General features: G+C 45.0%; 1 long non-coding RNA gene across 2 annotated transcripts in view; it reads right to left on the bottom strand.

The window, feature by feature from the left end:
- The window catches only part of LOC135368119 (uncharacterized), a 130696-nt gene that overhangs the window by 72559 nt on the left and 38389 nt on the right, over positions 1 to 19748 (bottom strand). Inside the window, exon 3 of one of the 2 annotated variants that reach the window (XR_010414683.1) lies at positions 13256 to 13444. The exons of the other annotated variant lie outside the window; for it this stretch is intronic. This is a non-coding gene — a long non-coding RNA (uncharacterized LOC135368119). Of the gene's footprint in view, positions 1 to 13255; positions 13445 to 19748 lie in introns of those variants that run through there. 2 annotated transcript variants of the gene reach the window in all.

Raw genomic sequence — 19748 nt, 5'->3', positions numbered from 1 at the left:
GTCTTCTTGAAGTTGACACGAAAACTACCTTTCGCAGACAGTACGCTGCTGGCATACAAAACTCTTGTACAAAGTGCCTTGGAAACGGTACAAATGACATCATACTCTTCATCATAAAAACAAATGACATCGCACTGTTCAACAGAGCCACCAATTTGGTACAGTTGAGCTACGCTCAAAACTAGGGGGGACGAGTTCGCGTCTAAAAGGCACGGTCTTGAGGGGATTATGGTGGTCTCTGAGAGAGCACGCGACTTTCGGTCCTACTTTTCTTTCAAGAGGAGGCAGCGAACTAGTGCCCATTCGTGGAACCCAGCCCTCCCCTTCCGATTTGTTTCGGTATCAGTCTGTCTACAAATGTCATGATGACACTTATATTCTGTTGCGTTTCTTACGTGCTCTCCGGGACATGTATGTAGGTAGGTATGCTAAGAATTTTTTTTATTATTAACCTTTTTTGTAGTTTGAATCCCTCGAAAAACCATTGCACAGCACCAGAACACAAAGGCTACATAATGACCCAGTTTCACCAACCTTTTCAGCATCTGAACTAAGATGAACAGTCATTAAACTATCTGCTTCACTAAAGGAGTTATTACTGAAATATTCACCACATCACCAATGGAAAAAAAAGAAGTGTCTGATATTGTTTCAGTTAACCAAAGTTGGTGAAACCGGGCCTATGGAAGTCACCGAAACATTCATCACATCACAAACCAAAGTTTGTAAAAAGAATTGAGTGCTAGCATGAAGTTTTGGCAATTGTGAGTAGCATTTGAACTGCTGCCTATGTAGCTGCAGCATAATTACAAGTAATTCAGAAAAAGTAGTACAAAATTTGAGGGTACTCTACTCTATCTTCCTCTGCATGGTACTAAACACTGTGATGATTCCAAGTGCTCATCGTCTTGGCCCAGGTTCTGTAGCAGATTTTTGCTAACCATTTGTGTTCCTATGTGTGGTACTGTGGCAATCTAGCCACTCCACCCATATACCAGCATTCCTAGGTTACACATAACATGTAGTTGAAGTGTATACGAAGAGGGGAGTCGAATCCTGTAGATCACATAAACGGTTTTGTGTATTAAGTTTAATTTGTACAAGCTTTCCCGTGGACCTCCACGCGAAAGCTTCTACAAATTAAACTTAAACAAAAATCTGCAGTGTCGGTTTCTGTATTTTGTTTATATAACCTGTAGTTATAAGAATGGTTTAACCACCTCGCAGAAGTTGCAGATGTTGTTCATCAACTGTAGTTTGAGATGGACAGGGAGTTTCATTGTCTGGGGCAATACTCTACCCCATAGCTGCTTGTGGTGTGAGGAAGGAAATAATGTCCCATGGAGTCCAAAATTGCCAAAAGAGCTTGAAGAGCAGCAGTGATTTCCCCAGGAATTCACTGCTGGGGGGGTGCCGAGCTTTCAAGGGAGGGGGGTAATGTTTGGTGAAGGTTCCACTTACGGAATTTTTCTTAGACACGGAAAGAATCCTGGCACAATGGTGACATATCTGCACAGCTTTTTCGTTTTATTTGTTATTACGTTAGAACACAGTACAGTATAATACAGATTCATTATGAACAGCATTTCAACATTAAGATGCATAATCACACGACCGACAAACAAAAAAGACTAGCACCTTGTCTCACGAAGCTCAATGAATACCTAGCAACCATCGGTGAAAACCTTAGACGAAAAAAGCAGAATACCTTGCGCAAATGGTTCTTGATGATCCACATTGAGTTTACGTGCCCGCACATATTTTTGCTCCTATATGCGCGCAATATATGCATTGAACAGTCACTTACAAATGATTTTGGACAAATGCATGGCACGATCATCTGCATGACTGGTCCTACAGCACAAGTTTGACAGTAGGGATGTAATTCGCTGCGCCGGACTCACTACCACAACGTGTTGGTAGCTGAGCTGGCTGGGGTCATCTGAGAAATTTCAGGGGGGTGTTGCAAAAACGCAGGGAGGGTGTACACCCCCTCCCCCCCTGGGGGGAGTGTAGGGAAACCCCTGAAGAGCAGGCATTCGTGGGCTGATTTAGCCATAGGACAAGCAATTTTATCTGAAAATGGCAGTTTGGAAAGCTTGGTAGTGTGAGCAATGACACAGAATATACTCTGGTTCTTCTACAGCACTGCAGTGACAGTATCTGAGAGAGTCAACTTGCCTCAGGTGGTAATGACACTGAGCTGTAAATGCCCCATTGAGTCAAGTCCATGAGTCACAGTGCACCATCTTGGCGAGAAGTGTTTTGTGGCATCCAAAAACCAAGCTCTGGGTTAACATTGCTCAGTGTAGACGGGAGGAAAATGTCAGTTGTCCATTGACAGGAAGACTATTTATACAATCCATTGATGCGTTGGTGAACAAGATCTGCTGTCTACATGACCAGTAACAGTCCTTTGCTATCTTTCACTGTGATTTAATTAAACACCTCCCTCATGTGACGGTGTTCCCGGCACAGTTTTACCTTGCTGAACCACTTTTCGCGGCTCTTATCAAACAAAATTAGAGGTTCTTCGTAGGCTGAGGCCGAGGAACGCGAGAGATGTTTACATGATGTTTACGTGATTACCGTCGTGACAAATGGTCGACACAGCAGTTTTGCGGTACGTTTTATATGTTGCTCATCCTGGACATTTTTCACTACCCGATTTCCTGTCCAAAACAGCTACGACTGCATCGATGTCACTTCACCCATAAATTCCTTCATGAGTTGCACGCGCGTGTTAGCACACCAAGTCGTTACACGTCTGAAAAATACCTGACGAAATCGGCAGAAGAAACATATGCTTTATTAGAGCTTGCAGTGATTATACTTTTTATGCAGCACATCCCGCAACACCATACGGCTCCGTCGTTACTCCATTTTCTCAAATAGCCTCGTCCCCAATGGTAGCCGAACGGCCGAACCGCTGAAGCGTTGTTTTCCTAGTATTCATACGCGAAGTCATTTACGCCTGTAACTTAATTAAATTAATGAATAATTGAGTGATGCATGCTGAATATGACACAGAATTGCATAAAGACTCGTTATTCTGGAGTGCGACACTCTTAAACACTGATTTTCTCACGTAAAACCATGCTTAACACTGGACTGCATAGACCTGTTGTGATTTATTTTGTCGGCTTGGATTTCAAAGGATTGGAATTTGAAGGGTGGATTTCTTAGCGTGGATTTCAAAAGTTCTATTATTAAGAGTGGGTAACAGGGTACACCCATCTGCGTGCGTCTCTCCTTATCCTTGGAACTGGATCATGTCACCATATTCCAACGTATAACAACACCGAATTCTAGGCGCTGGAGGTGGTGGAGATTTCGCTCACCTAGCCAATGAAGGACCCCACTGACACAAGCTGCAGCTCGCGAGGGAACCGGTTGTGGGAGCATAGCGGTGAGCTCGTGGTGCAATACAGCACCAAAAAGATAGTGCGCACGTGAAATAGAATAGTGAGTAGCTTTGGTACGGTTTGAACTGGCTCTCTTGGATTTGACAAGTGGGAATATGTTTAGAATTGACCTCGCTTCTCGATATTACAACAAAATTGTATACGCCTCCCACATTCTAAATGGCTGATGATGCACGATGTCAAAATGATGTGTCACTATTTGCCCCGACACTCATGAAACAGATGAAAAACAGTGGAAGAGAAGCAGCATGTATGCGTCATGACCCCTCGGACATGAAAACAGAAGCACGTATCTTCAAAAACTCAGCATGAGAGTGGCCGTGTACCCTTTATTTGCCCCGACACTCACGAAACAGATGAAAAATACTGGAAGAGAAGCAGCATGTATACGTAATCATCCCTCGGACAGGACAACAACAACAATAAATGACGGACAAGTGATGATGACTTGGGATGTTTCCCTGTGGTAGCTACGGGAACCTTCCCCACTTCACAGTGGTTAATATGAGACAGCAGCGTGAGAGTGGCCATGGGCCTTGTGTTTGCCCCGTCACTCATGATGCAGTTCGAAAAAGAAACACAGGAAGAGGAGAATCATGTATACCGTACATGACAGTCGTTGCTAGTGTCTGATTGTGCAAATCAAGTCGTGGCTGCCGAACTTCTGGGACACGTTAAGATGTGGCACCTTAGAGACAGACATGTCACATTTTCGTACGAGCATGAGCCGTGGAAGCATGGTAGCCTCGTCGTCTGATGTGCTTCATTGTAATGCTGAACCTAACTCGCACAGATCGGGAGACAGATGGGCAGTTCGGACGTGAAAACATCGGTAATGCACGAGGTTATCAATCCGCCAAAGTGAGATGAGAATAACTGGTGCACCTCAACATCACTAACGGATCTTGTGCTCACAAAGGAAGTACAAGTACGAAGACGCATGCAATGTGAAGTCAACAAACGGACAACAGAAACTAATTACAAACGACAGCGGGCACTGCGACAAGGAGTAACAACCCGGCAAAAAAGTTTCCATTATAATCTACCGCCTGTAGTGCACTAATTTCGGGATATTCATAAAGCCCGTAGCCAGAAAGAATGATTTTACCTTCTTGGTCCCGGCGTCTCCTTCATGAATTCTCCGGCGTCTTGTGTTGCCAGCGTCCCATAGCCCTTGTTGGTTTTGTACTGCAACTAGAAGCAATCGGGCCTCGTTTATCTCCACACTACTTCGTTTGTTGATCTCTTTTGCAAACTGCATGACTACGTTTAAAGATACCAGTAAGCCTTACCGCAAATTATTGTGATGTTGCTCCCACCGGTTTGTCGCGATGCCAACATCGCGCCGACGGCGACTTGCAGTATCTTGAACTCGGCGGCCGCGATTCACGGAATCGCCGCAGGGTGGCGCCCTATCTTCCATTGTTTTACGTTGATTCAGCCGTATTTGTAATTAGTGTTAGTGCAAGTGTTATACCGTCAAGATAAACTGGCAGAAACCAGTGGAGACGACCGTATTTTTTACAGTGTATAAGCGATGAGATGGACCAGGATAAGAGAGAGAGAGAGGAGGATGACGATAACAAGTGAGTATGGCAGTCATTTTTTAAAAGCTATCTACAAGTGTGAGCGATCAGGTGATCCAGGATGAGATATTTACATGAGTTCGGTGACATTGGATAAAAGCGGAGCAGTACTTAAAGGGACTATGAAATTTCCCGAACCCCCATACTTTTTATCGATGGAAACTGTTCTTCCCGCAGAGAAACTAATATGCCACAAATTTTTTCGGACGAAATCGCTCCACTCTGCGAGGAGCGCGCGCTGGAAATGTCTCTTCCGCGTTCCTCCTCTCCCGCGCATATTTCCCTGCCGATGGTGTAACTGTACGGACCGCACTTCGGTTCCCGTTACGTCACCGGTGTTGCACAATGGCAAGTAATGCCGCGAGCTCGCGCTGTGGCTGCCGCCAGTGCCGAAATCTCCCGATCGCGCGAAAGCTGCCGTCATGGAGATTTCCACTCCCGATGAACGCATACGCGGGATCCTACGGCGCATGCTCCTGGCGGGATTCCTCGGCTCGGCAACACGTCACGATGGCGTGTTGCTGAGCCGGCCGTGGTCGCGTCAAGTTACCCGTTGTGTCTCCGCTCGGCAGCTCGCCACGGCGTGGCGCTAGCTGTCCTCCCTTCGCCGCTCCGTTTAAATTCGCTCCCGAGAAATCCGCTCGCGCGACGAAAGTAAAATTTCGGTTCTAGACTCAGAAAAATGTCTTCTTTCGAACGAAACGAAGAAAAAAATCGTTTCATAGTCCCTTTAACATCTACATCTGACTAACTAACCCACACATCACATGGTCAAAAATTGGATGACATTATTAAACGTCACAAGAGGAGTGTCACCCAGTAGAAGGGCTGGGTGGAGTGGGACATGGTATCTGTAGAATGCGGCGAAATGCTGTTGGCGTTGGTGTTCGAAGTGAGGGTAGGATGCCAGTACGTGCAAGACAGTCAGGCTGTCACCGCAGTGCGCACAAGCTTGCGGATTCTGACCTCTGAGTAGGTGGTGATGCGTGAGCCACGTGTGCCCAATCCTCAGTCTCGCGTAAAGAACTTCGGATGATCTGTTGATGTGTTCAGTCCGATGCGGGGGCGAAACATATGGCTGTGTGAGGTGTAGCTTGTTATTTTCTTCCATGTCCCACTCCTGCTGCCACTGTGTGTAGACAGCTCCCTTTAACACTGGCAGGATGTCTTGGTAGGGTAGTGCTAGAGCTGACTCCTCTTGTGCCAACGCTCGCCGAGCCTCACGGTGGGCTCGTTCATTCCCCGGGATCCCAATGTGGCACTGGACCCAGCAGAGACAGATTGAAAAGCCTCGGGAACAAAGTTCAGTCGCAAGCGCTCGTACTCGCTTGACGAGGTGATTCTTGCTTTCATAGCATGAAAGCAGCACACGCACAGAGCTTAGCGAATCGGAATAAATTACTGAATTTTGAAGGTCGTTCTGTTGAATGTGCCGCAGAGCCAGGAGAATCCCGTAAAGCTCTGCGGTGAAAACTGTGGCGTTCGTGTTCAGGCGTGCCGTCATAATGGAATCACCTTCAAGGGCAACGGCCGCCACAAAATTGCTTACTTTGGTCCCATCAGTGTAGATTGCATGGTGGTTCCCGAAGTTATGGTGAATCTCCAGGAATTCCTGGAGAATGACAGTGTGTGCAGTGGATTGTTCGTCAAACTGTGTCATTTTTAAATTGGATTGTATTAGATGTCTCTGCCAAGGGGCAGCATCGAGGACTGCCAGGGGAATGCCAAAGGGACTGAATCCCAAACGGGAACTCGCCGCCTGCACGCGAAGCGGAAACGTGGGTACAACAGAGGGCTTTGCAAGGAAGAATCGCTCCAGAGCGGAGTTCACACTACAGTGTACAACTGGGTCATTGCCCTGGCATCTGTACTTTAGCGCAGCCTTCACATGTTCAAATTGTCTCTGTCTCTCGAGCGACCATTCATTGCCCTCAACATATAAACTCTTGACAGGTGAAGGTGATGAGTGTGATGTAAAGCAGAGACGGCTGTAGCGTAGGGGTCGCACCATTAGAACACAGTAAAAACAGCTTCATCGCATAGCACAATCTGAGCCAACCATTGCCGCGAATAATAGCACTGGCTCACTTCTGATTGGAAGACAGAGTCGAGTGTACACCTTTTTGTTTCAATGGTGTGTGTGTGTGTGTGTGTGTGTGTGTGTGTGTGGTAGTTCTGCCGGATATTCTGCTAAAGCAGGAAACCTTGTCCTCTTTCTGCAGAAGGCAGGTCTTGCTCCAAGACCCATCTAACAGTTTGCTCCCCCTGACGAACTCATGCACCCTCTACGCACCCGATCCTCCATCCGGCTTGCTTCTTTTCTTCTTTTTGCTAAAGTCGTGACGACGCCGACTTCTCTGTGGAAAACAACGGCGAGCCGGTCCTGCCATAACCCTCCTCTCTTGTGTCAATTCAGATATATGATAAGTGACACAAAAAACCGTCCGCCCTCCTCTCTCTTTGAATCAGAACCGATGACCCTATCGCTCGTGGCCATGGTTGGATCATAGGCTGCTATGCCCTGAAGTTCAGTTTTAGAGTGCAGAAATGGGATGTTTCAGGTACCATCCCCTCCGGGAGCCTCCAATTCCTGCGTTTCATTGGCCCCATTGCCGTAGGCGTAGGACAGGCCATGTTTTTGTGTCTACTGCCTTTGTACACTACTCATTGTAGTAAAACGTTCATCGCATATACCGGTGACATAGCGAGGTAGAGTTCACCACCATGAACCCGCACCGTTGGTAGTGCAATTAGAACGGGAAAAGAACCTCTCTTGGAAATGATCCTCTCCCACTCAAACAACCCTTATGATCTTTCCTGATATTTTCCTTTTCTTTTCCTTTGGGGGGGGGGGGGTACGTTACCGTCCCATCCATACGTATAAAATTATGGGACAAAACGAAATTTACGAATGCGCACTTTTTGCATATCGCGTTGTATAAGAAGCTCCACCAGTGAATAATTACGAAATAATGCTATGGCAAAGCGAGACGCTATAACGTAAGTTCGTCAATATGTTGCATTTTTAGCACTAGCTTGATCCAGGTTTAGACACGTTATTTTGAAGCGCTGTTGCAGTTCCTAAACTTCGTGGCCGCGATGGATGGCAGACACGCAAAAATAGTGAAACCGAGGAAAACTGGCTCCGTTTATTACAACTGTTCGTCCTCGTTGATGCTTGTAAGGACACAATGTATGCACACAGTGGCCTCCCGCGAGCGCACTGCAAGACGTGATGGTGAACATAGGGTGCTACCTCTAAGCTTGTGTAATTACAGGCCTAAAATATTATAGCATTACACGGTTAATTTATGATGCAAGACAACTATGAATATGCGCGACCTCCATAGTGGGCGGCTCGTGGACTAAATTTTGAGCCCCTTTGGCTTACCTGGCGTGACTGCTCACACATTTTCTTGTTTTTAAACGAAACTACCAGCATCCTGAGCCGATACCTTTTGGTTTGGAATGCGAGCATGCAGCCAACTCGTTATTAATAATTAACACGTTCTTAAGTGACACAACGACTACGCCGTGAATATGGGGACCCAAAAAGTGCTTTGGTGTACATACATACCGTTGCTTCGGCATCCAGGTGTCTCTTTTTCATTTCAAAAACGATCTGTTCTCACATGGCATGTTTCCGTGGTACATTTGGGTATTGCTCATCGACAAGTTTTCACAAAATCGAGTGTTGCTCTACCAGGTGTATTAGATAAAAACAAAAGAGCTTGTCACATTGGCAACAGAAGTTGGCTTTCTTTTTTATTTTTTCGTCCTCCCGGAAGGCTCTGCGCGTCAGTCGTCAGATTCTGTGGCCCGCGAACAAACTATCCTCGTGGTTCTTTCTGACAGACGGAGCTGCCGAGCGCAGTGATGTTGCACAAGACTCTTTCATATCTCGCCAAAAATAAGATAAGAACGTGCGCGCTTCCTCGATTCTGCTGTACGATAAGCCCCGCCCGCGACCGAATGGTTGGATGATTGGGTGATTACGCTGATACCTCCTTCTCCTCCTTCAGTTGCTGCGCAGTCAGAAAAGGCGCTCGTATGAATACACAGTTATGTGTTTCTGCGATGTCGGGGAGGGCTGGGCTTCCAATTTCCTTTCGTCGGGCTGACAAAGATTGCGCTGAAAAATTCATTGTGCGCTATTCTGTGCGACCTCCGTAGAGCATGATGTTCGGCTATTTTTTCCGATGGGATAGCTCCTGAATATCCCTGTCAATTATCATTAATTTGACTAAATTAGACACGCTCTTCACATTGGTGGGGTGATTTCAGACTTAAGCTGGCAAATACTTGCATAATTAAACTTACGTTACACGACGTTCACATGAGGAGGTGGCAAAAACCCAGTAAGAACAAATGCCACTGACCGCATGACTCTAGGTGGTGTAGTTTTTTTATTATAATTCAAGGACACGTTTTCTTGGACACCCTGTATAGAGAGAGGCGGATAACCAAGGTGCAGGAAGCGAGGGGAAAGGGGGGATAATGGATAAATAATAGATAAGTAAAAAGGTAGGCTCCACCCTGTACGAATATTTACTCCCTAGATATTCTGTGTCATGCAGATTTTACATGCCCCACAAGGGCCATAAACCTGGGAACCCAGGGCGCAGCTACCAAAAATATTTCCAGCTTTGTAGATTACCCAAGCAGCACAGCTATGTCGGGCCGATGTCAGACCAATGTGCCTTTGCCGATACTCCAGATATCGGCACTACGTGCACCTTACAACGTCCCCCGGAGCTGGGCCATGTCAGGATTAGACATGTTGCCGACGTCGGGCCGATATCATTTTCGACATGTTGCCGATACCATTGTCACTTTGTGCCGGTATCAGGCCGGCGTCAGTTTTCGAGATGGTGCCGATAAGATTTACTCCTTTGTGCCCCATGTCTGGCCAACCTGATCTTTTTCATGTGTGTTCAAGTAAAAGCAAGCAACTACAAATATGATATCGATACACTTGGCTTGGCGCATTGCCTTATTTACGTATTGTAAGTGTCTGCATTCCACAAAAAATATGACTGAGAGTGAATAACAGCATTTATTTCACTTCCTATCTCCCTATGTCTCCGTCCACCTTCGCGGTCACCTGCACAAGTTAAGTACCGACCAATCCTTGACGTTATATCTTTGTCAGTCACTTCAACCTTTAAGGTGTCCATCCTCTTGCGCACCGCAGCTTCGAAGAGAAAAAAGTAATTTGTCAGGCAGTGCATTGTATAACCAGGAATGTGTGCGCATTCATCAAGATAGCTCTAGAGTGGCTTTTCAAATTAGCTAAACCTGACTAGACTAGTACATGACCTTGCACGAGAGCACTTTTTAACGATTCTTGCATTCTTACAGGTGTAGCAATCTACATTGCTACATTCGTTAAAGCTTGGCTCAAAGACCAATTATAATTAATATGATAGAAAATAATAAAATTTCACTTAGATGACTTTCACATCAGGAGGTGGTAGAAACCTAGCAAAAACAAATGCCATTTACCATGCCGTTTTAAGTGGCATGGTTCTTTTATTAAAATTTAATGACACACTTTTTGGGACATCAGCGAAACAAGGTGATGTGTGATTGTCCATGTGAGCATGGCAGTGTAAATAATCAGAAAGACACGTGGCCATAACATCTGTAAGCGTGAGCATTGGTAGAAATATACAAGCAGACTAGAGCTGAATGTGCAAATATCCCCAGTGAATCTCACAGATAGGGAACTTGTCTTCCTAAAATCCCACCCTGCGGTTGACGAATTAAGGAATTGGCAACAGATAAAATATATGTGGCTCGGGAAATCAAGTTGCAAGCTAGTACATGTCCTGTATTTTTGTCTTTGTTTTGTGTTTGTCTGATGCAACTCAATCAGTGTTGTTTAAGGTGTACTTGTTTAGGGTCACAGAGGAAACAAAGACGTATTACATACCCAGTACACAAGAGAAGAGCATTGTGCCTTTTTCCCATTTTGGCCCTCCACGGTCAGATGCTGTTGGAGGACTTTCCTCATGCAGGTCTCCGTCACAAGGCACACAACATCATTCGTGGTGGTGTCACCAAGCACAGCAATGCGGTACACCTAGAAAGATTAAGAATTACAATAGCTTAACGAGACAGTCTCATACAGCCTGGGCGATTCCAAAACTTAGCCAAAACTATATTCAATATTTTTTTGTTCTCCTTGGCGTTGTGCGCTGTTCGTTGTTTGGACGTTGCGAGAACGAGCCTCCAATGGATTGCTGTAGTGTGTGTTGGTGACGGACGGTACGCCTTCAGAGTGCTTCAAAGTAAGTGCTGAACCCAGTATTTCTTATTTGTTTCAAATAACTTTCAGCTTTTATGCCTGCTATTTGTGATATTTTCACACCCTTGTGTATTGTCACTTGTGTATTGTTATGCTCACAATAAATTCTCACGAAGAAACCACACCGAGTGTATGTCCTGTTTGTGTCCAACACTTCTTTCATTCTTCAAAGCAACTTTCATTAGGAGCAATGGTATTGAATGCTACTGCACCTTAAAAACGTGCATTGAGAGGGAGAATATCAGGGTGAGTTCAGTGAGAAATTACTTGTTGCAGCACGTTGGCCGAATGAGAAGCGAGACTGACCTCCAGTGAGTTTGTATTGGTGCCATTCAGTGTGTCGGGAATTGGACCCCATTGACTTCTACAGATACTTTTCATTGAGACCAATTAAAACATCACTTGCGTCCGATATAATATTTGTTCCAAATCATCTGTTGGGAATTGGAATTTCAGTGGATTTCTTAATTATGTTTGTCTGAACAACGTCCAATTGAATTCAATGAGGTTTTCGGGACACCTTCAATGGGACCATTTCTAGCAGGATCTGGTTTATCAATTATCGCCTGCGAGTATCAGTTCACAAAGGATTGTTGGTGTCTTTGTGTCCTTCATTAATTGCGCCTCATTGCTAACAAAATGCGAATTCTGAAGCTGTCACACGCACACACCTCCTGTGTGACATACACACATACACACACACACACACACACACACACTTTAGCATGATCCTTTCAGAAAACACGTTGCGTTCGTCTTTTGCCAGGCAGAGCAACTTTACTACAACACCTGTTAGGGCCCGTAAGTTATACATAAAACGACAATGCTTGAAAATATGACTTACCGACGCTTAAAGTTAACGCGACATCAGAAGTCTTCGCCATGCCCTCTTCTATCACGCGCGCTACGACTGCGACCCTCAGCAGCACAGTCGGTAACCACGGCTCCCGCGGTCGACCGCTTTCCGGGCAAACGGCCGCGTGGTGGCGCACAGGTCGCCAAAAGTGGCGGCGAAGAGGTCCCGCTCTGAAATCTGGTCTATAAGCGACCTGTTCCGTTTTGCGGCGCTGATTTCTGGACGATTTCACTCGGGAATCAGGACCACTGCATGATGTCATGTCTAAGCAACCTTTATCGTCTTTATGTCCGGGATAGAACAATGATCCACGTCCAGAGTTCGACAAACCGCAGACATCGGCTACTGCAGGCCAGTCATAGAGACGAAGCATGACAGTCGTCAACGGCCTTCTACACTACAGCAACCAACACGGAACCACTGAAACCAGTTCCGTTCACTGGGAGGGCCCCGACCCTATGCGCAGACTACGCAACACTGTCTGGAACTAGACACTCTATTGACTGGCCTACGAGTATCGCAAACACATCATTTATGTCGCCCGGGCTGTGTTTAATCCACAACTGAACAATGTAATTTCTCCCATTTAATAATTTACATGCTTTGCATTGGGGAGTGATAGTACGTAAAGCGTTGTTACGTATTACAGTGCTAAGGAAGGAAGGCGAATGCACCATAGGGAAAGCTGGTGCGGAGCAGAGCCTGATCCCCAAGTTTGGGAATGAAAGTTTTGCAATTCAGTGAATGAATCATGTAAACAGTGACGCCCACGTAATCATTGCTGCAGTACTGTAGAAAGAGAAAATAAAGCTTAGACAGAGTGCTGCACTCTTACACTTGGACTAGCATTAGCCCTGGCTAGGGGTACAGTACCAGTTTCCAAATGGAGCAACAGTGCCAGTAAATAGACTCGAATGGCGTGACACCAATGTGAGCGAGTCCTGGTACTTATGGTGTCTATTTTGTTAGCGGGATATCATTTGTATAAACCCATAAAATTCTGAAGGGCTATTCATATTGGGATAACACAGTAAATAGCATAGGTAATATAAATTGAGTTTATTCGAGTTCACAATGACAACGGCAATGTGGCCAATATGTTCGGAAACAAAGTGATTTTGCTAGGAGCAGCAGTTGCAAAGATTATATCCGAGTCCAGCGCATTTACCGTATCGATACTTCCCAAGATAACTGTGCCTGCAGTAATAATCGCATTGACCCGGCAAGCCTGGGCAACTTCTCGTTATCAGCTCGTCATCTATAGGACCTGTAAAGAAAACAGCAAAGAGTGAACAGTTCTCAATCGTGCCGATAATACCAATAAATATTTGATAACAATTTGATAGGATGAAGAGAGGTAAACTAGTTGTACATATGTCATATCAAGACGGTGGTGCAGTCTAATCCACTGCGCGAGTTTAAATGAACTTTCAAATTTTCCGGACATCGCATAAGTGTTTTTTGAAAACTATGCTTCCTGTCGAGAAACTGGTACGCGAGAAAATATTCCCCGTAAGAGCTCCCCACGTTTTTGTTTACGTGCGGTTGAAATCGTCATGGGACGCCATCCCCTATTCTCCTTCCTCTGGCTTCTTGAGCAGTAGACTCGAGTTCGTGGTGCTTCCTACGTTGGGTTTGTACACGGCTCGCAGAAGCGAGCATTAAACAGCTAATGATGTTCAATTCAGCAATATAATCGGTCGCAGCGGTGAGATGGCCAAGTTTCTCCTCAGGACACACCCGCTGCATCAGCTGTTTCAGCTCCACACACCTTCGCTACTTGGTTTAAATTATCTGATTCTGAGATCCACCATTTCTCAGCCGAACCTAAAACTTGGGCTGCGTGTTCAGGAATATCTGATAGAGTTCCTGCGTTCACATTGCTGCAGCGGATTTTTAAGAGTTGTATGTCGGACTAGTGAACGACTTAGACCAACCCAGCACGCAGCAAACAAGCAGATTGCATAGTATGCGTACAATAAAAGATTAGAACAGAATATTATAGTGGAGGTGTGTAAGTAAAGGCTTCCTCGAGACCTTACTTTGAAGCATGCGTAGGCCGTAAAATATGATGACCGTTTTTCACAAGCCTGCGGAACGTTTACCCCCGGTTGCACCAACGACGCTCAACACCAAACCGAGTTGACACGTTGCGTTGGCCGTGGTTCCTGTTTGGAAGAAGTTGTATCGTCGTTGTAATGTGCCGTGGACGACAAGGTTGGTCCAGTTTCGGATTGCGAATGATATTTTTCGGGAAAGGGACGCTTGAAACAAAAAGTCGGTTGGACACCTTTCTTTCCCTTTCACTCGTACCACCGAATATTTGCTGTATTGAATTCAAAAAAGCCGAAATTTATAATCTCGAAATCCCGGGATTTGGCCTTGCGAAATTCCTGAATTTCGGGACATGAAATTATGCTGAAATCCCGGGATTTCGGGATCCAGGGCTACGAACCTTATTGCAAACATGCTTTTCGTCAATCAGTACCAATGTAGCTACATTTACCGGATCGCTTATTTTTAGGCAGAATATTTCGTTTTCGTACATGATCACTTAGTACAGCCGCAAAAGCGTCGTTCTTCTGAACTTCTGTGAACGCGATTGCACTGATTCACCATTAGTGTATTCCTTTGGCTTTCTGTGAGCTTTTTCTTCATTGTATGGAAAATAAACATTACAGATATTTCATATACTGCGAAACACTTGATAAAGAGAGAGAGAGAGAGAGAGAGAGAAATCTTTAAAGGCACTGAACAGATGTGGCTATCCGGAGATAAGAACCATTCGATGGTCTGCAGCACGGATGAGGATAATTACTCGCGACAGTAAGCTAACAAGAAAAAGAGCCAGCTGCTGGGAGTTCTTTTTCAATGTGGTCGCAGTTATGTCGGTGTGTTCAGCTATCTTTGAATCACTGGGTAGCACACGTTTCTCGGCGTTTATCATCACTCTTGTACAGTGTTTTATAAAGGTCTCCGGTTGAATGAATCGTAAATAAGTGGCGATATCTACATATCTGAAATATTTCTTTTTACTGGGCGTCCCTGAGACATTGGACAAGAAGTCAACACCGAGCATAGCAATTAACATGCGCTCATTAATAAAATAAAAAAGCATGTTTTCACTGGACGCTTTCGGAACTTCGATTTTACCTTTTGTAAATGTATATTCCCCCATCTATTTTACTGAGATCATCATTACTGTCATCTCGAAGACCCCAATACATCTATGGTAGAGGCTAGCGCTACAGCAGTCACGACGAAATAAAAGACGACGGTAGTTTCGTTTTCCGAAACACACGGACTCTGGCCGTGCATGAGCGCGTGGGCAAGTACATTTGTTCTATGGGTACGTCGTTGGCATCACTTTTAGTGCAATTTTGTTGACCACACTCGATTAAAGCCTTCGCCTTCTCCGCTGACTCTTGACCAAGTCAGCCCTCACACAAATTTCGAGCCGTCACACAGGACTCGACGGTAGGATGATTCCGCCACTAATCCTCAACAGCCCCAGCTGGATTGCACAACTCACTCTCCACGACTTGAATCGACACCGAGCTGTGGTCCGGAGGAGCTTCCGTCACATCACATGCCACACCTCCGGAGAGGGCATCCCACGTTAAAGTATTTTTTCGACATCAGATACCATGAAAGACGTGTTCTTAGAACGTGCTCGGATCAGCGCCGTCTGTACCAATGTCCAGCGACAGAGCAATCTACACAACTTCTCTAAGGCATGCGCTAGCTGCTGGGGTATCGCACACACAGTAGCTGCAATACGCAAGTTGAGCTAGTTAAGGAAAGAGTCATATTGGCGAATGTTCAGCCGCTCTGCTTCTACAGGGACAAGCATGAACTAATCTATACTTCCAGGTGTCGACGACACTGTGTGCAACACTCAGTATACTGTGCTATCTTATCGGAACTACTGAATTACGTCGCGGCTACGGGAGTGATCTGCAGGCTGCAAATTTTATGAGAAAGTGCACCTGAAATCTAAGATTGTGTCTATTTTTCAAACGAAGACATGTCGTCTCAGCTCAGCAAAAACATGTATTGTTGTACTTCAGGTATAATAAATGAAATAAAAAATGAAATGTGTATAAAAACAAACGTACCACACCAAGGATCGAAACCAAGAACACAAATCCGCAACTCGCTCACTATACCACGAGACCAGCCACGCAACAAGCTAGGGCGAGGAATTTAGTTAGAAATACTCTGAAAGCCATCGTCGGCCTATCATGTGTTTTTTTCGCCGTGGGAAAAAAATTATGACATCCTGCAACTGCGCATAGAGTTGCAGAGCACAGAAGACAGGCCAGTCTTTCGTGTCCAATGTGGACACTTTTTGGGGAAGCCCTGGTTTTCATGTGAATAATGGATTAAGACATGCCAGTGTATTCTGCCATGAAGCCAACACGGCGAAAATAAGTCTCTCAGGAAAAAAAGCTTGACGGTCTTGAGCTACCAATCCACTTGTGGACAATCGAGGAACCTTTTGCCGTCACGCCTAGATGTGGACACTTTTTTCAAACCCTCATTGCTAATGGATATTCTATGGAAAGCAGACGGAATGCATAGCTTCAATGGAGGACAGCGAGTTCGCAGGTCAAGCCAACTTTAACAGTAGGTGTCCCGCAATTCTGGGAATGTGGCGCAATGTAAACCCATTCCACCTTCTGCTCTGACGTCAGCATTCTTGAGACCCATGTTGCTCATCCCCAGGATCTCAGTTAAAACAGTGTGAACTGAACCAGAACTAATGCCTATGGACATAGCTATCTGCTGCACAGAAAGACGTATGTCATCCAAACCCATACGGTGAATGGCATCAACTTGATCATCAGTGATCGATGTTTTTGGACGACCAGACCGAGTGTCACCTTCTGTGCTCAACCTACCCCTCTTGAATTCAGCAGCCCACTTCTTCACAGTTGCAAAGGAAGAGTAGTCCTCAGTAAATGTCTGCACCATTCTTCATACCTTTCTTTTGCAAATACTTTGACTGCTCGGGCCTCTGTTTTGTCCATTTTTAGGTTTATCGCACTACCCTTCACCTTCGTATTGAGCTCACCTACAGACAAATTAAAACAAAAATTTGTATTGGTTTTGCTAGTTTTATAACAAGTGGTAGTGTGTTACAACAACAAAAATTTACACCTATGGCTCTTCTTTCTTAGAACATTTTGAACGATCCTCGTATATCCCAGACAGAAGACGGTCCCCTTGGGACATCCGCGCGATATCCGCGCATTCCAAGCAGGACGTTCGCACGAAAAACACATTTCTTCGATGGGCGTCCTCAAGATGTCCAGGTGGCCGTGTTTTGCGCATCTTGCGTACATCACTCCTGTGACATACTGTTGACATGCATGACCCTACTGACATACCCAGCATACGCCGAATAAATGCCCGGGTAGTAAAAAAAACTATATGGTCTCTTAGTAGATGCACGAATTCATCCATTTGCCGGGTTTTGGACGGAGACAGGTAACCCCAAGTAACACAATGTGCACCGAGTTCAGGTATATGGAGCTGGTGTGCAGATGTAGAAGGCAACATTTCCTTGAGCTTGAGAAGGGATGAGGACGGAACAGCAACAAGACAGGTTGTGAGCCACGTCCTGTCTTGTTGCTGTTCCGTCCTTGTCCTTCCTCAAGCTCAAGGAAATTTTGCCGTCTATATATACCTTTCAGTTCTCCAATTACTAACGATGTTACGCGTCCTGCTGTTTTAATTGTTTTTTATTGTTTGTGTAGTAAGAGTGTCTTGATGAACACTACCAAGCTGATGCAAGCTATTAGATGTGCGCGTGTCTCTAGCACCAGCCTGTAGTCTCGAGTCTGATTGTATTCTGTGTCTTGTATTTTGTTTTCGGCGTGGACGTTAACCGTCAGCACAGTTTGCAATTTTCTTGCTGCCGAGCGCACCTATTAAACACAACAACAACTTTATTTTTATATGAGCAATGGGGAGTTTACCTATCACTTTGACCAGAATGTATTCTATGTGCTGTGTCATCAGAGTTTTACGCATATGAACCGAGCACCTCGCCCCGAACTTCCTGAATCGTCCAACTTGCATTCCCTCATTATCGTCCGCGTCGCGATGGTTGATCACGTTATCAAGACAATTCACCTTACACGGAGGCAGCTTGATGAACAAAGCGTGAGGTGGCGATCTTTTGTCCTGTCATAGGGATGGCTTATTAGCGAACGGATCATAAGAAAGAGGGCGACATGGGAGTAGAAAATCATTCTTTTGCCACATTTGTTTTCCATTCGGGCATCGTTCCAGCCAAAGGTGGGATAAAATACCGTCTCAAGTAGGCTTGCGGGATAGCAGGACCACAAGCGCATAAGTGGGGCTGTTCCGCCTAAATTGGGACGTGTGGTCACATAAGATACATGGGGATGGTGAGAGTGCGACGCTTCGTTTCGGCATATGTCTTCGTGCTATCCCTTGCATCTTATGAAAAAGTTTTCTAGATTGTATAGAGTTCGTAAACAAGAACATAGAATGAGAGCAGTAATCCTGAATAGAGAGTGTATACAGCTTTTATCTGGCTTCACTGTGGTTCCCTTCAATAATTGGTGATAGAAACAGATACAAACTGCATAGCAAATTTGAATAGAAGCTGGAAACGATATGTTATAGAAACAATATTATGTAGGAATTGGAGAGCATATTGTATAGAAGCTGTATACAGAAACCATTCACGCTTGTATCCACTCTGTATATGTGCTGTGCCAGATCCCAATGCATGCAGCAATGAGAACGCTGTCATGCATTTGAAAATATAACTTTATTGTTTCAAAAAATGACTAGTGGTCCACAAATTATATGTAAAGTCCAACTCCACTCCAGATCACACACACACAAACAAAAAAGATCTGAATAAACAAACACAAATGGGAGGGAAATACTTGCACACGCACAAACTTGTGACGTGTTTGCAGAGAAACACATACTAGTACAACACGCAACGAAATGACTTGACCATATGGGGAGCCTTCTGCGCTTGAGATGCGACCGTAGGGGTGAGGACGGCACGCATAGATTGTTGTTTCGGGAGCAAATAACAGCCACCAAAAATATTTTATCCGACTCGTTCACATATTACTGCATTGAAGACTGTGTTTCTTATTTAAATTACTCTGGAACTAAACCAACACAAACTCTACAACAAAATAATATGGTGCTGGACGTTGCGCATGTGTGGAGCGCCATATTCTACAATTAGCTGCCACGGCCTATGCCTTACACATGGTTCAAACGTGGTAAATACAGTTGAAATAGGTACAAAACTGCTACTTCAGAACTGGTTTACCCATTTTGTACACACATACCTTTTCCTTTGACAGTGTAGAATCAGCAGTGTGTCAAGTGCAATATTAAAAAGCAAACAATAAATGTTCGCGTTGCCTAAACTGATAAGTCACAGTATTGCTATTGAATTTTATATCCATGTTCACACATTCACAAATAATATGGATTGCTTGGTATTCAAATGTGTAAAAAAAGCTAGTACTACCTATCGATAAATAGGAACTTCCATGCCTAGTGTA

This window comes from Ornithodoros turicata, chromosome 1 (genome assembly GCF_037126465.1).
Source record: "Ornithodoros turicata isolate Travis chromosome 1, ASM3712646v1, whole genome shotgun sequence".
Taxonomy (NCBI): Eukaryota; Metazoa; Arthropoda; class Arachnida; order Ixodida; family Argasidae; genus Ornithodoros; species Ornithodoros turicata.
The sequence above is the reverse complement of the archived record's forward strand: the minus strand, read 5'-3'. Positions and strand labels throughout refer to the sequence as shown.